This window comes from Perissodus microlepis, chromosome 3 (assembly GCF_051167445.1).
Source record: "Perissodus microlepis isolate ML-2025 ecotype Zambia chromosome 3, ASM5116744v1, whole genome shotgun sequence".
NCBI classification, from domain to species: Eukaryota; Metazoa; Chordata; class Actinopteri; order Cichliformes; family Cichlidae; genus Perissodus; species Perissodus microlepis.
In genome coordinates this window covers 27,773,845-27,790,250 of record NC_140463.1, presented here as the reverse complement: position 1 = coordinate 27,790,250, position 16,406 = coordinate 27,773,845, and the positions used below count along the sequence as shown (strand labels likewise).

General features: G+C 44.8%; 18 non-coding genes across 18 annotated transcripts; 6 read left to right on the top strand and 12 right to left on the bottom strand.

The window, feature by feature from the left end:
* Positions 1-1,700: 1,700 nt before the first annotated feature.
* On the bottom strand, positions 1,701-1,774 carry trnat-ugu (transfer RNA threonine (anticodon UGU)). Its single transcript has one exon. It is a non-coding gene; the product is annotated as a tRNA-Thr (tRNA).
* A 110-nt stretch (positions 1,775-1,884) lies between these two features.
* trnat-cgu (transfer RNA threonine (anticodon CGU)) lies at positions 1,885-1,958 on the top strand. The gene has a single exon. It is a non-coding gene; the product is annotated as a tRNA-Thr (tRNA).
* Positions 1,959-2,323: 365 nt separating this feature from the next.
* Positions 2,324-2,397, bottom strand: trnat-agu (transfer RNA threonine (anticodon AGU)). The gene has a single exon. It is a non-coding gene; the product is annotated as a tRNA-Thr (tRNA).
* Positions 2,398-4,384: 1,987 nt separating this feature from the next.
* On the bottom strand, positions 4,385-4,458 carry trnat-ugu (transfer RNA threonine (anticodon UGU)). The gene has a single exon. It is a non-coding gene; the product is annotated as a tRNA-Thr (tRNA).
* Positions 4,459-4,568: 110 nt separating this feature from the next.
* trnat-cgu (transfer RNA threonine (anticodon CGU)) lies at positions 4,569-4,642 on the top strand. Its single transcript has one exon. It is a non-coding gene; the product is annotated as a tRNA-Thr (tRNA).
* A 365-nt stretch (positions 4,643-5,007) lies between these two features.
* On the bottom strand, positions 5,008-5,081 carry trnat-agu (transfer RNA threonine (anticodon AGU)). The gene has a single exon. It is a non-coding gene; the product is annotated as a tRNA-Thr (tRNA).
* A 1,995-nt stretch (positions 5,082-7,076) lies between these two features.
* trnat-ugu (transfer RNA threonine (anticodon UGU)) lies at positions 7,077-7,150 on the bottom strand. The gene has a single exon. It is a non-coding gene; the product is annotated as a tRNA-Thr (tRNA).
* Positions 7,151-7,260: 110 nt separating this feature from the next.
* Positions 7,261-7,334, top strand: trnat-cgu (transfer RNA threonine (anticodon CGU)). The gene has a single exon. It is a non-coding gene; the product is annotated as a tRNA-Thr (tRNA).
* Positions 7,335-7,699: 365 nt separating this feature from the next.
* Positions 7,700-7,773, bottom strand: trnat-agu (transfer RNA threonine (anticodon AGU)). The gene has a single exon. It is a non-coding gene; the product is annotated as a tRNA-Thr (tRNA).
* Positions 7,774-9,760: 1,987 nt separating this feature from the next.
* Positions 9,761-9,834, bottom strand: trnat-ugu (transfer RNA threonine (anticodon UGU)). Its single transcript has one exon. It is a non-coding gene; the product is annotated as a tRNA-Thr (tRNA).
* Positions 9,835-9,944: 110 nt separating this feature from the next.
* trnat-cgu (transfer RNA threonine (anticodon CGU)) lies at positions 9,945-10,018 on the top strand. Its single transcript has one exon. It is a non-coding gene; the product is annotated as a tRNA-Thr (tRNA).
* A 365-nt stretch (positions 10,019-10,383) lies between these two features.
* trnat-agu (transfer RNA threonine (anticodon AGU)) lies at positions 10,384-10,457 on the bottom strand. The gene has a single exon. It is a non-coding gene; the product is annotated as a tRNA-Thr (tRNA).
* Positions 10,458-12,452: 1,995 nt separating this feature from the next.
* trnat-ugu (transfer RNA threonine (anticodon UGU)) lies at positions 12,453-12,526 on the bottom strand. The gene has a single exon. It is a non-coding gene; the product is annotated as a tRNA-Thr (tRNA).
* A 110-nt stretch (positions 12,527-12,636) lies between these two features.
* trnat-cgu (transfer RNA threonine (anticodon CGU)) lies at positions 12,637-12,710 on the top strand. Its single transcript has one exon. It is a non-coding gene; the product is annotated as a tRNA-Thr (tRNA).
* A 365-nt stretch (positions 12,711-13,075) lies between these two features.
* trnat-agu (transfer RNA threonine (anticodon AGU)) lies at positions 13,076-13,149 on the bottom strand. The gene has a single exon. It is a non-coding gene; the product is annotated as a tRNA-Thr (tRNA).
* Positions 13,150-15,136: 1,987 nt separating this feature from the next.
* trnat-ugu (transfer RNA threonine (anticodon UGU)) lies at positions 15,137-15,210 on the bottom strand. Its single transcript has one exon. It is a non-coding gene; the product is annotated as a tRNA-Thr (tRNA).
* Positions 15,211-15,320: 110 nt separating this feature from the next.
* trnat-cgu (transfer RNA threonine (anticodon CGU)) lies at positions 15,321-15,394 on the top strand. Its single transcript has one exon. It is a non-coding gene; the product is annotated as a tRNA-Thr (tRNA).
* Positions 15,395-15,759: 365 nt separating this feature from the next.
* Positions 15,760-15,833, bottom strand: trnat-agu (transfer RNA threonine (anticodon AGU)). Its single transcript has one exon. It is a non-coding gene; the product is annotated as a tRNA-Thr (tRNA).
* Positions 15,834-16,406: the final 573 nt, after the last annotated feature.

Genomic DNA, 16,406 nt, shown 5'->3' with positions numbered 1-16,406 from the left:
TTCGCAAAGCACTCTTTTGACTGTGCTCAATGGCTAACTGGTAGCTTTCTGCAAGACTCTCTCAGCTCTCCAGATCTAATTTCTGTTCACGTAGCCAATCGGAAAGAGACATCTGCATCAGGGGGCATGGCCCAGCTACATCAGTTTGACAGAAATCTGCTGGTATTGCAGAGGCTCCAATAGCCAAACATTGTACTCGTGCAGACGATGGTACTGCTGCCTCCTCCTCAAGAGTTGAGGAATACTCATGTCTCTTGCATACTGCCTTTACTGCCTCGGTTGGAAAATCAGGCTCTTTGTTGCGGCGCAAGAGCTGTGCAGTAAAGCCTTCAATGGCATTTTCCTCATCATTAGAACTCTGATCAGATATATCACAGGCATGCCGATACGGACGTCTCAACAGCCCATCTGCATCTTGGTTGTTCTTCCCAGCGCTATACTCAATGTCAAAATCAAAACTGGAAAGTACGGCCAACCAGCAATGCCCTACTGCGTCCAACTTTGCAGATGTTAAAACGTAAGTGAGTGGATTATTGTCTGTCATCACTGTAAATTTTGCTCCATAGAGATAGCGGAAAACGTTCTGGGTGACAGCCCACTTCACAGACAGGAAGTCAAGCTTGTGTGCAGGGTACCTTTGCTCGGACTTGGAGAGACCCCTACTGGCACAGGCAGTGACTCTTAACTTGCTCTCCTGTTCTTGATATAAGGCTGCACCGAGAACATGGGCGCTTGCATCGGTGTGCACAATATAATGTCTCTTTGGATCTGCAAACCCAAGAACAGGAGCTGTTGTGAGCTTGAGAATCAATGTCTTAAAAGTATCTTCAGCGGTTGGGGTCCATTTTTCGTGAAAAGGCTTTTTGAGTTCCGCACTGGTAGAAACCTTGTGGTTTCTGCCAGACAGACTGGATTTTCTCTTCAGTGGGAGGCAACCAGCACTTAAGTGATTAAGGGGTATTGCAAGCTTGGAATAGTCTTTTATAAACCTCCTGTAATATCCAGTGAACCCAAGGAAAGACTTAAGCTACTTGATGTTAGCTGGTCTTGGCCAGGTAGTGAGGGCAGCTGGATCTGTTTTGACCCCTTCTGATGATACAACATAGCCGAGATATTGGACAGATGTCCTTAAGGAACTGACATTTGTCTGGCGACAGCTTTAAAGTAAATTCTTTCATCCTATGGAGGACCTTCAGCGATCGTTCCTCATGGTTCTCAAGTGTAGCTGAGAAAGGAGTGACATCATCAAGAAAAACCGAGACCTGACTCAAATTCCTGCTGCCTATACACTTTTCCATAACATAAGAGGAAACAAGAACACCTCCTTATGCTGTTTTTAATAGAGAACACTTGGGCATTTATTTTAACACAACACCTAACAGTCTTACCTTCTCTTATCAGTAACTCGAATGATTTGCAGAATCTTGACAGTGCTTTTGGGACGAAAGCTCAATATAACCCTGCCTCACCCAGTTTCTATACTGGTCCATTTATGTCTGTTGTTACAGTTGCGCAGTTTCATGTTTTAGTACACTTTCAGTTTTGATTTTTTTTCATCTGCATGTGGTGCACAGCTGCTGGGGTGTCCTTTGCTAAATCTTTAGTGCCTCCAAACTTGAGATTCAACACCTTACTTTCTTTTATTTTGACATTGAGGAAAAGTTGCCTACACAGAACTTCTTATTTTGAAATAGCTCAACAGGCACTGCTGGGATTTGAACCCAGGATCTCCTGTTTACAAGACAGGTGCTTTGACCGGCTAAGCTACAGTGCCTCCTTCAGGGAAGGGAAAAACCAAGTAACCTCTGCAGACACAGGTTTGAATCGGTTCGTCACATTTTTCCCCACCAGCTGTTGGACAGTAGCTAGAGGCACACAGCTCAAGGCGCTGTGGCTTAGCTGGCCAAAGCGCCTGTCTCGTAAACAGGAGATCCTGGGTTCAAATCCCAGCAGTGCCTTACCTCCCTACCAATGCCATTGCATTTCATTAACGAGTGCTGATGGCGGGAAGCATTGGGAGTTATGCTTTCTCTCCTTCGTTTCCAAGAAGAGAACACAATGAAGATCTAGACACGCCCAAGACATCAATATTGGGTGAACAACCCTCAGAAGCTCCACTAGCGGTTTAATGCCTGGGACCCTCCAGCATTTGTTCTAGAACTGAAGAAGCTTCTTGGATCAGGTGAAAAGAAGTTTTTAAAGCTCTCAAGAGTACTGTGAGGTGGATAACTGAGGACATACACAGACTTGGAAAGATTTCCCAACTCCAACATTAAGAATGCAATCAACACTGTGAAGAAGATGGTTTCAAATGGTAACAGGAAGGCACTGCTGGGATTTGAACCCAGGGTCTCCTGTTTACTAGACAGGCGCTTTGACCAGCTAAGCCACAGTGCCTCCTGCTGTCAGGCAAACCGGTAATACCTGGTATTACCTGGTACTGCAGAAGGAGACGAGTTCAATTTTTTAACTTTTGTGCACTATAAATGTAGGATATGGTCAAATAGTCCAACAAGTAACTTCCTGTTCCTCACTTCTTCAATGACCTCAGTGGAAACATCATAAGGTGAAGGAGAATCTTTTGAGACTGATTCAACAGGGTGAGTCTGAACAAGTCCTCAAAACAACTCTATTTCCCTTGGCAAGGGTGGATTCCCGCACTTTACTGTCAAACCTTTGTTTGTTTCGCAAAGCACTCTTTTGACTGTGCTCAATGGCTAACTGGTAGCTTTCTGCAAGACTCTCTCAGCTCTCCAGATCTAATTTCTGTTCACGTAGCCAATCGGAAAGAGACATCTGCATCAGGGGGCATGGCCCAGCTACATCAGTTTGACAGAAATCTGCTGGTATTGCAGAGGCTCCAATAGCCAAACATTGTACTCGTGCAGACGATGGTACTGCTGCCTCCTCCTCAAGAGTTGAGGAATACTCATGTCTCTTGCATACTGCCTTTACTGCCTCGGTTGGAAAATCAGGCTCTTTGTTGCGGCGCAAGAGCTGTGCAGTAAAGCCTTCAATGGCATTTTCCTCATCATTAGAACTCTGATCAGATATATCACAGGCATGCCGATACGGACGTCTCAACAGCCCATCTGCATCTTGGTTGTTCTTCCCAGCGCTATACTCAATGTCAAAATCAAAACTGGAAAGTACGGCCAACCAGCAATGCCCTACTGCGTCCAACTTTGCAGATGTTAAAACGTAAGTGAGTGGATTATTGTCTGTCATCACTGTAAATTTTGCTCCATAGAGATAGCGGAAAACGTTCTGGGTGACAGCCCACTTCACAGACAGGAAGTCAAGCTTGTGTGCAGGGTACCTTTGCTCGGACTTGGAGAGACCCCTACTGGCACAGGCAGTGACTCTTAACTTGCTCTCCTGTTCTTGATATAAGGCTGCACCGAGAACATGGGCGCTTGCATCGGTGTGCACAATATAATGTCTCTTTGGATCTGCAAACCCAAGAACAGGAGCTGTTGTGAGCTTGAGAATCAATGTCTTAAAAGTATCTTCAGCGGTTGGGGTCCATTTTTCGTGAAAAGGCTTTTTGAGTTCCGCACTGGTAGAAACCTTGTGGTTTCTGCCAGACAGACTGGATTTTCTCTTCAGTGGGAGGCAACCAGCACTTAAGTGATTAAGGGGTATTGCAAGCTTGGAATAGTCTTTTATAAACCTCCTGTAATATCCAGTGAACCCAAGGAAAGACTTAAGCTACTTGATGTTAGCTGGTCTTGGCCAGGTAGTGAGGGCAGCTGGATCTGTTTTGACCCCTTCTGATGATACAACATAGCCGAGATATTGGACAGATGTCCTTAAGGAACTGACATTTGTCTGGCGACAGCTTTAAAGTAAATTCTTTCATCCTATGGAGGACCTTCAGCGATCGTTCCTCATGGTTCTCAAGTGTAGCTGAGAAAGGAGTGACATCATCAAGAAAAACCGAGACCTGACTCAAATTCCTGCTGCCTATACACTTTTCCATAACATAAGAGGAAACAAGAACACCTCCTTATGCTGTTTTTAATAGAGAACACTTGGGCATTTATTTTAACACAACACCTAACAGTCTTACCTTCTCTTATCAGTAACTCGAATGATTTGCAGAATCTTGACAGTGCTTTTGGGACGAAAGCTCAATATAACCCTGCCTCACCCAGTTTCTATACTGGTCCATTTATGTCTGTTGTTACAGTTGCGCAGTTTCATGTTTTAGTACACTTGCAGTTTTGATTTTTTTTCATCTGCATGTGGTGCACAGCTGCTGGGGTGTCCTTTGCTAAATCTTTAGTGCCTCCAAACTTGAGATTCAACACCTTACTTTCTTTTATTTTGACATTGAGGAAAAGTTGCCTACACAGAACTTCTTATTTTGAAATAGCTCAACAGGCACTGCTGGGATTTGAACCCAGGATCTCCTGTTTACAAGGCAGGTGCTTTGACCGGCTAAGCTACAGTGCCTCCTTCAGGGAAGGGAAAAACCAAGTAACCTCTGCAGACACAGGTTTGAATCGGTTCGTCACATTTTTCCCCACCAGCTGTTGGACAGTAGCTAGAGGCACACAGCTCAAGGCGCTGTGGCTTAGCTGGCCAAAGCGCCTGTCTCGTAAACAGGAGATCCTGGGTTCAAATCCCAGCAGTGCCTTACCTCCCTACCAATGCCATTGCATTTCATTAACGAGTGCTGATGGCGGGAAGCATTGGGAGTTATGCTTTCTCTCCTTCGTTTCCAAGAAGAGAACACAATGAAGATCTAGACACGCCCAAGACATCAATATTGGGTGAACAACCCTCAGAAGCTCCACTAGCGGTTTAATGCCTGGGACCCTCCAGCATTTGTTCTAGAACTGAAGAAGCTTCTTGGATCAGGTGAAAAGAAGTTTTTAAAGCTCTCAAGAGTACTGTGAGGTGGATAACTGAGGACATACACAGACTTGGAAAGATTTCCCAACTCCAACATTAAGAATGCAATCAACACTGTGAAGAAGATGGTTTCAAATGGTAACAGGAAGGCACTGCTGGGATTTGAACCCAGGGTCTCCTGTTTACTAGACAGGCGCTTTGACCAGCTAAGCCACAGTGCCTCCTGCTGTCAGGCAAACCGGTAATACCTGGTATTACCTGGTACTGCAGAAGGAGACGAGTTCAATTTTTTAACTTTTGTGCACTATAAATGTAGGATATGGTCAAATAGTCCAACAAGTAACTTCCTGTTCCTCACTTCTTCAATGACCTCAGTGGAAACATCATAAGGTGAAGGAGAATCTTTTGAGACTGATTCAACAGGGTGAGTCTGAACAAGTCCTCAAAACAACTCTATTTCCCTTGGCAAGGGTGGATTCCCGCACTTTACTGTCAAACCTTTGTTTGTTTCGCAAAGCACTCTTTTGACTGTGCTCAATGGCTAACTGGTAGCTTTCTGCAAGACTCTCTCAGCTCTCCAGATCTAATTTCTGTTCACGTAGCCAATCGGAAAGAGACATCTGCATCAGGGGGCATGGCCCAGCTACATCAGTTTGACAGAAATCTGCTGGTATTGCAGAGGCTCCAATAGCCAAACATTGTACTCGTGCAGACGATGGTACTGCTGCCTCCTCCTCAAGAGTTGAGGAATACTCATGTCTCTTGCATACTGCCTTTACTGCCTCGGTTGGAAAATCAGGCTCTTTGTTGCGGCGCAAGAGCTGTGCAGTAAAGCCTTCAATGGCATTTTCCTCATCATTAGAACTCTGATCAGATATATCACAGGCATGCCGATACGGACGTCTCAACAGCCCATCTGCATCTTGGTTGTTCTTCCCAGCGCTATACTCAATGTCAAAATCAAAACTGGAAAGTACGGCCAACCAGCAATGCCCTACTGCGTCCAACTTTGCAGATGTTAAAACGTAAGTGAGTGGATTATTGTCTGTCATCACTGTAAATTTTGCTCCATAGAGATAGCGGAAAACGTTCTGGGTGACAGCCCACTTCACAGACAGGAAGTCAAGCTTGTGTGCAGGGTACCTTTGCTCGGACTTGGAGAGACCCCTACTGGCACAGGCAGTGACTCTTAACTTGCTCTCCTGTTCTTGATATAAGGCTGCACCGAGAACATGGGCGCTTGCATCGGTGTGCACAATATAATGTCTCTTTGGATCTGCAAACCCAAGAACAGGAGCTGTTGTGAGCTTGAGAATCAATGTCTTAAAAGTATCTTCAGCGGTTGGGGTCCATTTTTCGTGAAAAGGCTTTTTGAGTTCCGCACTGGTAGAAACCTTGTGGTTTCTGCCAGACAGACTGGATTTTCTCTTCAGTGGGAGGCAACCAGCACTTAAGTGATTAAGGGGTATTGCAAGCTTGGAATAGTCTTTTATAAACCTCCTGTAATATCCAGTGAACCCAAGGAAAGACTTAAGCTACTTGATGTTAGCTGGTCTTGGCCAGGTAGTGAGGGCAGCTGGATCTGTTTTGACCCCTTCTGATGATACAACATAGCCGAGATATTGGACAGATGTCCTTAAGGAACTGACATTTGTCTGGCGACAGCTTTAAAGTAAATTCTTTCATCCTATGGAGGACCTTCAGCGATCGTTCCTCATGGTTCTCAAGTGTAGCTGAGAAAGGAGTGACATCATCAAGAAAAACCGAGACATGACTCAAATTCCTGCTGCCTATACACTTTTCCATAACATAAGAGGAAACAAGAACACTAGAACACCTCCTTATGCTGTTTTTAATAGAGAACACTTGGGCATTTATTTTAACACAACACCTAACAGTCTTACCTTCTCTTATCAGTAACTCGAATGATTTGCAGAATCTTGACAGTGCTTTTGGGACGAAAGCTCAATATAACCCTGCCTCACCCAGTTTCTATACTGGTCCATTTATGTCTGTTGTTACAGTTGCGCAGTTTCATGTTTTAGTACACTTTCAGTTTTGATTTTTTTTCATCTGCATGTGGTGCACAGCTGCTGGGGTGTCCTTTGCTAAATCTTTAGTGCCTCCAAACTTGAGATTCAACACATTACTTTCTTTTATTTTGACATTGAGGAAAAGTTGCCTACACAGAACTTCTTATTTTGAAATAGCTCAACAGGCACTGCTGGGATTTGAACCCAGGATCTCCTGTTTACAAGACAGGTGCTTTGACCGGCTAAGCTACAGTGCCTCCTTCAGGGAAGGGAAAAACCAAGTAACCTCTGCAGACACAGGTTTGAATCGGTTCGTCACATTTTTCCCCACCAGCTGTTGGACAGTAGCTAGAGGCACACAGCTCAAGGCGCTGTGGCTTAGCTGGCCAAAGCGCCTGTCTCGTAAACAGGAGATCCTGGGTTCAAATCCCAGCAGTGCCTTACCTCCCTACCAATGCCATTGCATTTCATTAACGAGTGCTGATGGCGGGAAGCATTGGGAGTTATGCTTTCTCTCCTTCGTTTCCAAGAAGAGAACCCAATGAAGATCTAGACACGCCCAAGACATCAATATTGGGTGAACAACCCTCAGAAGCTCCACTAGCGGTTTAATGCCTGGGACCCTCCAGCATTTGTTCTAGAACTGAAGAAGCTTCTTGGATCAGGTGAAAAGAAGTTTTTAAAGCTCTCAAGAGTACTGTGAGGTGGATAACTGAGGACATACACAGACTTGGAAAGATTTCCCAACTCCAACATTAAGAATGCAATCAACACTGTGAAGAAGATGGTTTCAAATGGTAACAGGAAGGCACTGCTGGGATTTGAACCCAGGGTCTCCTATTTACTAGACAGGCGCTTTGACCAGCTAAGCCACAGTGCCTCCTGCTGTCAGGCAAACCGGTAATACCTGGTATTACCTGGTACTGCAGAAGGAGACGAGTTCAATTTTTTAACTTTTGTGCACTATAAATGTAGGATATGGTCAAATAGTCCAACAAGTAACTTCCTGTTCCTCACTTCTTCAATGACCTCAGTGGAAACATCATAAGGTGAAGGAGAATCTTTTGAGACTGATTCAACAGGGTGAGTCTGAACAAGTCCTCAAAACAACTCTATTTCCCTTGGCAAGGGTGGATTCCCGCACTTTACTGTCAAACCTTTGTTTGTTTCGCAAAGCACTCTTTTGACTGTGCTCAATGGCTAACTGGTAGCTTTCTGCAAGACTCTCTCAGCTCTCCAGATCTAATTTCTGTTCACGTAGCCAATCGGAAAGAGACATCTGCATCAGGGGGCATGGCCCAGCTACATCAGTTTGACAGAAATCTGCTGGTATTGCAGAGGCTCCAATAGCCAAACATTGTACTCGTGCAGACGATGGTACTGCTGCCTCCTCCTCAAGAGTTGAGGAATACTCATGTCTCTTGCATACTGCCTTTACTGCCTCGGTTGGAAAATCAGGCTCTTTGTTGCGGCGCAAGAGCTGTGCAGTAAAGCCTTCAATGGCATTTTCCTCATCATTAGAACTCTGATCAGATATATCACAGGCATGCCGATACGGACGTCTCAACAGCCCATCTGCATCTTGGTTGTTCTTCCCAGCGCTATACTCAATGTCAAACTCAAAACTGGAAAGTACGGCCAACCAGCAATGCCCTACTGCGTCCAACTTTGCAGATGTTAAAACGTAAGTGAGTGGATTATTGTCTGTCATCACTGTAAATTTTGCTCCATAGAGATAGCGGAAAACGTTCTGGGTGACAGCCCACTTCACAGACAGGAAGTCAAGCTTGTGTGCAGGGTACCTTTGCTCGGACTTGGAGAGACCCCTACTGGCACAGGCAGTGACTCTTAACTTGCTCTCCTGTTCTTGATATAAGGCTGCACCGAGAACATGGGCGCTTGCATCGGTGTGCACAATATAATGTCTCTTTGGATCTGCAAACCCAAGAACAGGAGCTGTTGTGAGCTTGAGAATCAATGTCTTAAAAGTATCTTCAGCGGTTGGGGTCCATTTTTCGTGAAAAGGCTTTTTGAGTTCCGCACTGGTAGAAACCTTGTGGTTTCTGCCAGACAGACTGGATTTTCTCTTCAGTGGGAGGCAACCAGCACTTAAGTGATTAAGGGGTATTGCAAGCTTGGAATAGTCTTTTATAAACCTCCTGTAATATCCAGTGAACCCAAGGAAAGACTTAAGCTACTTGATGTTAGCTGGTCTTGGCCAGGTAGTGAGGGCAGCTGGATCTGTTTTGACCCCTTCTGATGATACAACATAGCCGAGATATTGGACAGATGTCCTTAAGGAACTGACATTTGTCTGGCGACAGCTTTAAAGTAAATTCTTTCATCCTATGGAGGACCTTCAGCGATCGTTCCTCATGGTTCTCAAGTGTAGCTGAGAAAGGAGTGACATCATCAAGAAAAACCGAGACCTGACTCAAATTCCTGCTGCCTATACACTTTTCCATAACATAAGAGGAAACAAGAACACCTCCTTATGCTGTTTTTAATAGAGAACACTTGGGCATTTATTTTAACACAACACCTAACAGTCTTACCTTCTCTTATCAGTAACTCGAATGATTTGCAGAATCTTGACAGTGCTTTTGGGACGAAAGCTCAATATAACCCTGCCTCACCCAGTTTCTATACTGGTCCATTTATGTCTGTTGTTACAGTTGCGCAGTTTCATGTTTTAGTACACTTTCAGTTTTGATTTTTTTTCATCTGCATGTGGTGCACAGCTGCTGGGGTGTCCTTTGCTAAATCTTTAGTGCCTCCAAACTTGAGATTCAACACCTTACTTTCTTTTATTTTGACATTGAGGAAAAGTTGCCTACACAGAACTTCTTATTTTGAAATAGCTCAACAGGCACTGCTGGGATTTGAACCCAGGATCTCCTGTTTACAAGACAGGTGCTTTGACCGGCTAAGCTACAGTGCCTCCTTCAGGGAAGGGAAAAACCAAGTAACCTCTGCAGACACAGGTTTGAATCGGTTCGTCACATTTTTCCCCACCAGCTGTTGGACAGTAGCTAGAGGCACACAGCTCAAGGCGCTGTGGCTTAGCTGGCCAAAGCGCCTGTCTCGTAAACAGGAGATCCTGGGTTCAAATCCCAGCAGTGCCTTACCTCCCTACCAATGCCATTGCATTTCATTAACGAGTGCTGATGGCGGGAAGCATTGGGAGTTATGCTTTCTCTCCTTCGTTTCCAAGAAGAGAACCCAATGAAGATCTAGACACGCCCAAGACATCAATATTGGGTGAACAACCCTCAGAAGCTCCACTAGCGGTTTAATGCCTGGGACCCTCCAGCATTTGTTCTAGAACTGAAGAAGCTTCTTGGATCAGGTGAAAAGAAGTTTTTAAAGCTCTCAAGAGTACTGTGAGGTGGATAACTGAGGACATACACAGACTTGGAAAGATTTCCCAACTCCAACATTAAGAATGCAATCAACACTGTGAAGAAGATGGTTTCAAATGGTAACAGGAAGGCACTGCTGGGATTTGAACCCAGGGTCTCCTGTTTACTAGACAGGCGCTTTGACCAGCTAAGCCACAGTGCCTCCTGCTGTCAGGCAAACCGGTAATACCTGGTATTACCTGGTACTGCAGAAGGAGACGAGTTCAATTTTTTAACTTTTGTGCACTATAAATGTAGGATATGGTCAAATAGTCCAACAAGTAACTTCCTGTTCCTCACTTCTTCAATGACCTCAGTGGAAACATCATAAGGTGAAGGAGAATCTTTTGAGACTGATTCAACAGGGTGAGTCTGAACAAGTCCTCAAAACAACTCTATTTCCCTTGGCAAGGGTGGATTCCCGCACTTTACTGTCAAACCTTTGTTTGTTTCGCAAAGCACTCTTTTGACTGTGCTCAATGGCTAACTGGTAGCTTTCTGCAAGACTCTCTCAGCTCTCCAGATCTAATTTCTGTTCACGTAGCCAATCGGAAAGAGACATCTGCATCAGGGGGCATGGCCCAGCTACATCAGTTTGACAGAAATCTGCTGGTATTGCAGAGGCTCCAATAGCCAAACATTGTACTCGTGAAGACGATGGTACTGCTGCCTCCTCCTCAAGAGTTGAGGAATACTCATGTCTCTTGCATACTGCCTTTACTGCCTCGGTTGGAAAATCAGGCTCTTTGTTGCGGCGCAAGAGCTGTGCAGTAAAGCCTTCAATGGCATTTTCCTCATCATTAGAACTCTGATCAGATATATCACAGGCATGCCGATACGGACGTCTCAACAGCCCATCTGCATCTTGGTTGTTCTTCCCAGCGCTATACTCAATGTCAAAATCAAAACTGGAAAGTACGGCCAACCAGCAATGCCCTACTGCGTCCAACTTTGCAGATGTTAAAACGTAAGTGAGTGGATTATTGTCTGTCATCACTGTAAATTTTGCTCCATAGAGATAGCGGAAAACGTTCTGGGTGACAGCCCACTTCACAGACAGGAAGTCAAGCTTGTGTGCAGGGTACCTTTGCTCGGACTTGGAGAGACCCCTACTGGCACAGGCAGTGACTCTTAACTTGCTCTCCTGTTCTTGATATAAGGCTGCACCGAGAACATGGGCGCTTGCATCGGTGTGCACAATATAATGTCTCTTTGGATCTGCAAACCCAAGAACAGGAGCTGTTGTGAGCTTGAGAATCAATGTCTTAAAAGTATCTTCAGCGGTTGGGGTCCATTTTTCGTGAAAAGGCTTTTTGAGTTCCGCACTGGTAGAAACCTTGTGGTTTCTGCCAGACAGACTGGATTTTCTCTTCAGTGGGAGGCAACCAGCACTTAAGTGATTAAGGGGTATTGCAAGCTTGGAATAGTCTTTTATAAACCTCCTGTAATATCCAGTGAACCCAAGGAAAGACTTAAGCTACTTGATGTTAGCTGGTCTTGGCCAGGTAGTGAGGGCAGCTGGATCTGTTTTGACCCCTTCTGATGATACAACATAGCCGAGATATTGGACAGATGTCCTTAAGGAACTGACATTTGTCTGGCGACAGCTTTAAAGTAAATTCTTTCATCCTATGGAGGACCTTCAGCGATCGTTCCTCATGGTTCTCAAGTGTAGCTGAGAAAGGAGTGACATCATCAAGAAAAACCGAGACATGACTCAAATTCCTGCTGCCTATACACTTTTCCATAACATAAGAGGAAACAAGAACACTAGAACACCTCCTTATGCTGTTTTTAATAGAGAACACTTGGGCATTTATTTTAACACAACACCTAACAGTCTTACCTTCTCTTATCAGTAACTCGAATGATTTGCAGAATCTTGACAGTGCTTTTGGGACGAAAGCTCAATATAACCCTGCCTCACCCAGTTTCTATACTGGTCCATTTATGTCTGTTGTTACAGTTGCGCAGTTTCATGTTTTAGTACACTTTCAGTTTTGATTTTTTTTCATCTGCATGTGGTGCACAGCTGCTGGGGTGTCCTTTGCTAAATCTTTAGTGCCTCCAAACTTGAGATTCAACACCTTACTTTCTTTTATTTTGACATTGAGGAAAAGTTGCCTACACAGAACTTCTTATTTTGAAATAGCTCAACAGGCACTGCTGGGATTTGAACCCAGGATCTCCTGTTTACAAGACAGGTGCTTTGACCGGCTAAGCTACAGTGCCTCCTTCAGGGAAGGGAAAAACCAAGTAACCTCTGCAGACACAGGTTTGAATCGGTTCGTCACATTTTTCCCCACCAGCTGTTGGACAGTAGCTAGAGGCACACAGCTCAAGGCGCTGTGGCTTAGCTGGCCAAAGCGCCTGTCTCGTAAACAGGAGATCCTGGGTTCAAATCCCAGCAGTGCCTTACCTCCCTACCAATGCCATTGCATTTCATTAACGAGTGCTGATGGCGGGAAGCATTGGGAGTTATGCTTTCTCTCCTTCGTTTCCAAGAAGAGAACCCAATGAAGATCTAGACACGCCCAAGACATCAATATTGGGTGAACAACCCTCAGAAGCTCCACTAGCGGTTTAATGCCTGGGACCCTCCAGCATTTGTTCTAGAACTGAAGAAGCTTCTTGGATCAGGTGAAAAGAAGTTTTTAAAGCTCTCAAGAGTACTGTGAGGTGGATAACTGAGGACATACACAGACTTGGAAAGATTTCCCAACTCCAACATTAAGAATGCAATCAACACTGTGAAGAAGATGGTTTCAAATGGTAACAGGAAGGCACTGCTGGGATTTGAACACAGGGTCTCCTGTTTACTAGACAGGCGCTTTGACCAGCTAAGCCACAGTGCCTCCTGCTGTCAGGCAAACCGGTAATACCTGGTATTACCTGGTACTGCAGAAGGAGACGAGTTCAATTTTTTAACTTTTGTGCACTATAAATGTAGGATATGGTCAAATAGTCCAACAAGTAACTTCCTGTTCCTCACTTCTTCAATGACCTCAGTGGAAACATCATAAGGTGAAGGAGAATCTTTTGAGACTGATTCAACAGGGTGAGTCTGAACAAGTCCTCAAAACAACTCTATTTCCCTTGGCAAGGGTGGATTCCCGCACTTTACTGTCAAACCTTTGTTTGTTTCGCAAAGCACTCTTTTGACTGTGCTCAATGGCTAACTGGTAGCTTTCTGCAAGACTCTCTCAGCTCTCCAGATCTAATTTCTGTTCACGTAGCCAATCGGAAAGAGACATCTGCATCAGGGGGCATGGCCCAGCTACATCAGTTTGACAGAAATCTGCTGGTATTGCAGAGGCTCCAATAGCCAAACATTGTACTCGTGCAGACGATGGTACTGCTGCCTCCTCCTCAAGAGTTGAGGAATACTCATGTCTCTTGCATACTGCCTTTACTGCCTCGGTTGGAAAATCAGGCTCTTTGTTGCGGCGCAAGAGCTGTGCAGTAAAGCCTTCAATGGCATTTTCCTCATCATTAGAACTCTGATCAGATATATCACAGGCATGCCGATACGGACGTCTCAACAGCCCATCTGCATCTTGGTTGTTCTTCCCAGCGCTATACTCAATGTCAAAATCAAAACTGGAAAGTACGGCCAACCAGCAATGCCCTACTGCGTCCAACTTTGCAGATGTTAAAACGTAAGTGAGTGGATTATTGTCTGTCATCACTGTAAATTTTGCTCCATAGAGATAGCGGAAAACGTTCTGGGTGACAGCCCACTTCACAGACAGGAAGTCAAGCTTGTGTGCAGGGTACCTTTGCTCGGACTTGGAGAGACCCCTACTGGCACAGGCAGTGACTCTTAACTTGCTCTCCTGTTCTTGATATAAGGCTGCACCGAGAACATGGGCGCTTGCATCGGTGTGCACAATATAATGTCTCTTTGGATCTGCAAACCCAAGAACAGGAGCTGTTGTGAGCTTGAGAATCAATGTCTTAAAAGTATCTTCAGCGGTTGGGGTCCATTTTTCGTGAAAAGGCTTTTTGAGTTCCGCACTGGTAGAAACCTTGTGGTTTCTGCCAGACAGACTGGATTTTCTCTTCAGTGGGAGGCAACCAGCACTTAAGTGATTAAGGGGTATTGCAAGCTTGGAATAGTCTTTTATAAACCTCCTGTAATATCCAGTGAACCCAAGGAAAGACTTAAGCTACTTGATGTTAGCTGGTCTTGGCCAGGTAGTGAGGGCAGCTGGATCTGTTTTGACCCCTTCTGATGATACAACATAGCCGAGATATTGGACAGATGTCCTTAAGGAACTGACATTTGTCTGGCGACAGCTTTAAAGTAAATTCTTTCATCCTATGGAGGACCTTCAGCGATCGTTCCTCATGGTTCTCAAGTGTAGCTGAGAAAGGAGTGACATCATCAAGAAAAACCGAGACCTGACTCAAATTCCTGCTGCCTATACACTTTTCCATAACATAAGAGGAAACAAGAACACCTCCTTATGCTGTTTTTAATAGAGAACACTTGGGCATTTATTTTAACACAACACCTAACAGTCTTACCTTCTCTTATCAGTAACTCGAATGATTTGCAGAATCTTGACAGTGCTTTTGGGACGAAAGCTCAATATAACCCTGCCTCACCCAGTTTCTATACTGGTCCATTTATGTCTGTTGTTACAGTTGCGCAGTTTCATGTTTTAGTACACTTTCAGTTTTGATTTTTTTTCATCTGCATGTGGTGCACAGCTGCTGGGGTGTCCTTTGCTAAATCTTTAGTGCCTCCAAACTTGAGATTCAACACCTTACTTTCTTTTATTTTGACATTGAGGAAAAGTTGCCTACACAGAACTTCTTATTTTGAAATAGCTCAACAGGCACTGCTGGGATTTGAACCCAGGATCTCCTGTTTACAAGACAGGTGCTTTGACCGGCTAAGCTACAGTGCCTCCTTCAGGGAAGGGAAAAACCAAGTAACCTCTGCAGACACAGGTTTGAATCGGTTCGTCACATTTTTCCCCACCAGCTGTTGGACAGTAGCTAGAGGCACACAGCTCAAGGCGCTGTGGCTTAGCTGGCCAAAGCGCCTGTCTCGTAAACAGGAGATCCTGGGTTCAAATCCCAGCAGTGCCTTACCTCCCTACCAATGCCATTGCATTTCATTAACGAGTGCTGATGGCGGGAAGCATTGGGAGTTATGCTTTCTCTCCTTCGTTTCCAAGAAGAGAACACAATGAAGATCTAGACACGCCCAAGACATCAATATTGGGTGAACAACCCTCAGAAGCTCCACTAGCGGTTTAATGCCTGGGACCCTCCAGCATTTGTTCTAGAACTGAAGAAGCTTCTTGGATCAGGTGAAAAGAAGTTTTTAAAGCTCTCAAGAGTACTGTGAGGTGGATAACTGAGGACATACACAGACTTGGAAAGATTTCCCAACTCCAACATTAAGAATGCAATCAACACTGTGAAGAAGATGGTTTCAAATGGTAACAGGAAGGCACTGCTGGGATTTGAACCCAGGGTCTCCTGTTTACTAGACAGGCGCTTTGACCAGCTAAGCCACAGTGCCTCCTGCTGTCAGGCAAACCGGTAATACCTGGTATTACCTGGTACTGCAGAAGGAGACGAGTTCAATTTTTTAACTTTTGTGCACTATAAATGTAGGATATGGTCAAATAGTCCAACAAGTAACTTCCTGTTCCTCACTTCTTCAATGACCTCAGTGGAAACATCATAAGGTGAAGGAGAATCTTTTGAGACTGATTCAACAGGGTGAGTCTGAACAAGTCCTCAAAACAACTCTATTTCCCTTGGCAAGGGTGGATTCCCGCACTTTACTGTCAAACCTTTGTTTGTTTCGCAAAGCACTCTTTTGACTGTGCTCAATGGCTAACTGGTAGCTTTCTGCAAGACTCTCTCAGCTCTCCAGATCTAATTTCTGTTCACGTAGCCAATCGGAAAGAGACATCTGCATCAGGGGGCATGGCCCAGCTACATCAGTTTGACAGAAATCTGCTGGTATTGCAGAGGCTCCAATAGCCAAACATTGTACTCGTGCAGACGATGGTACTGCTGCCTCCTCCTCAAGAGTTGAGGAATACTCATGTCTCTTGCATACTGCCTTTACTGCCTCGGTTGGAAA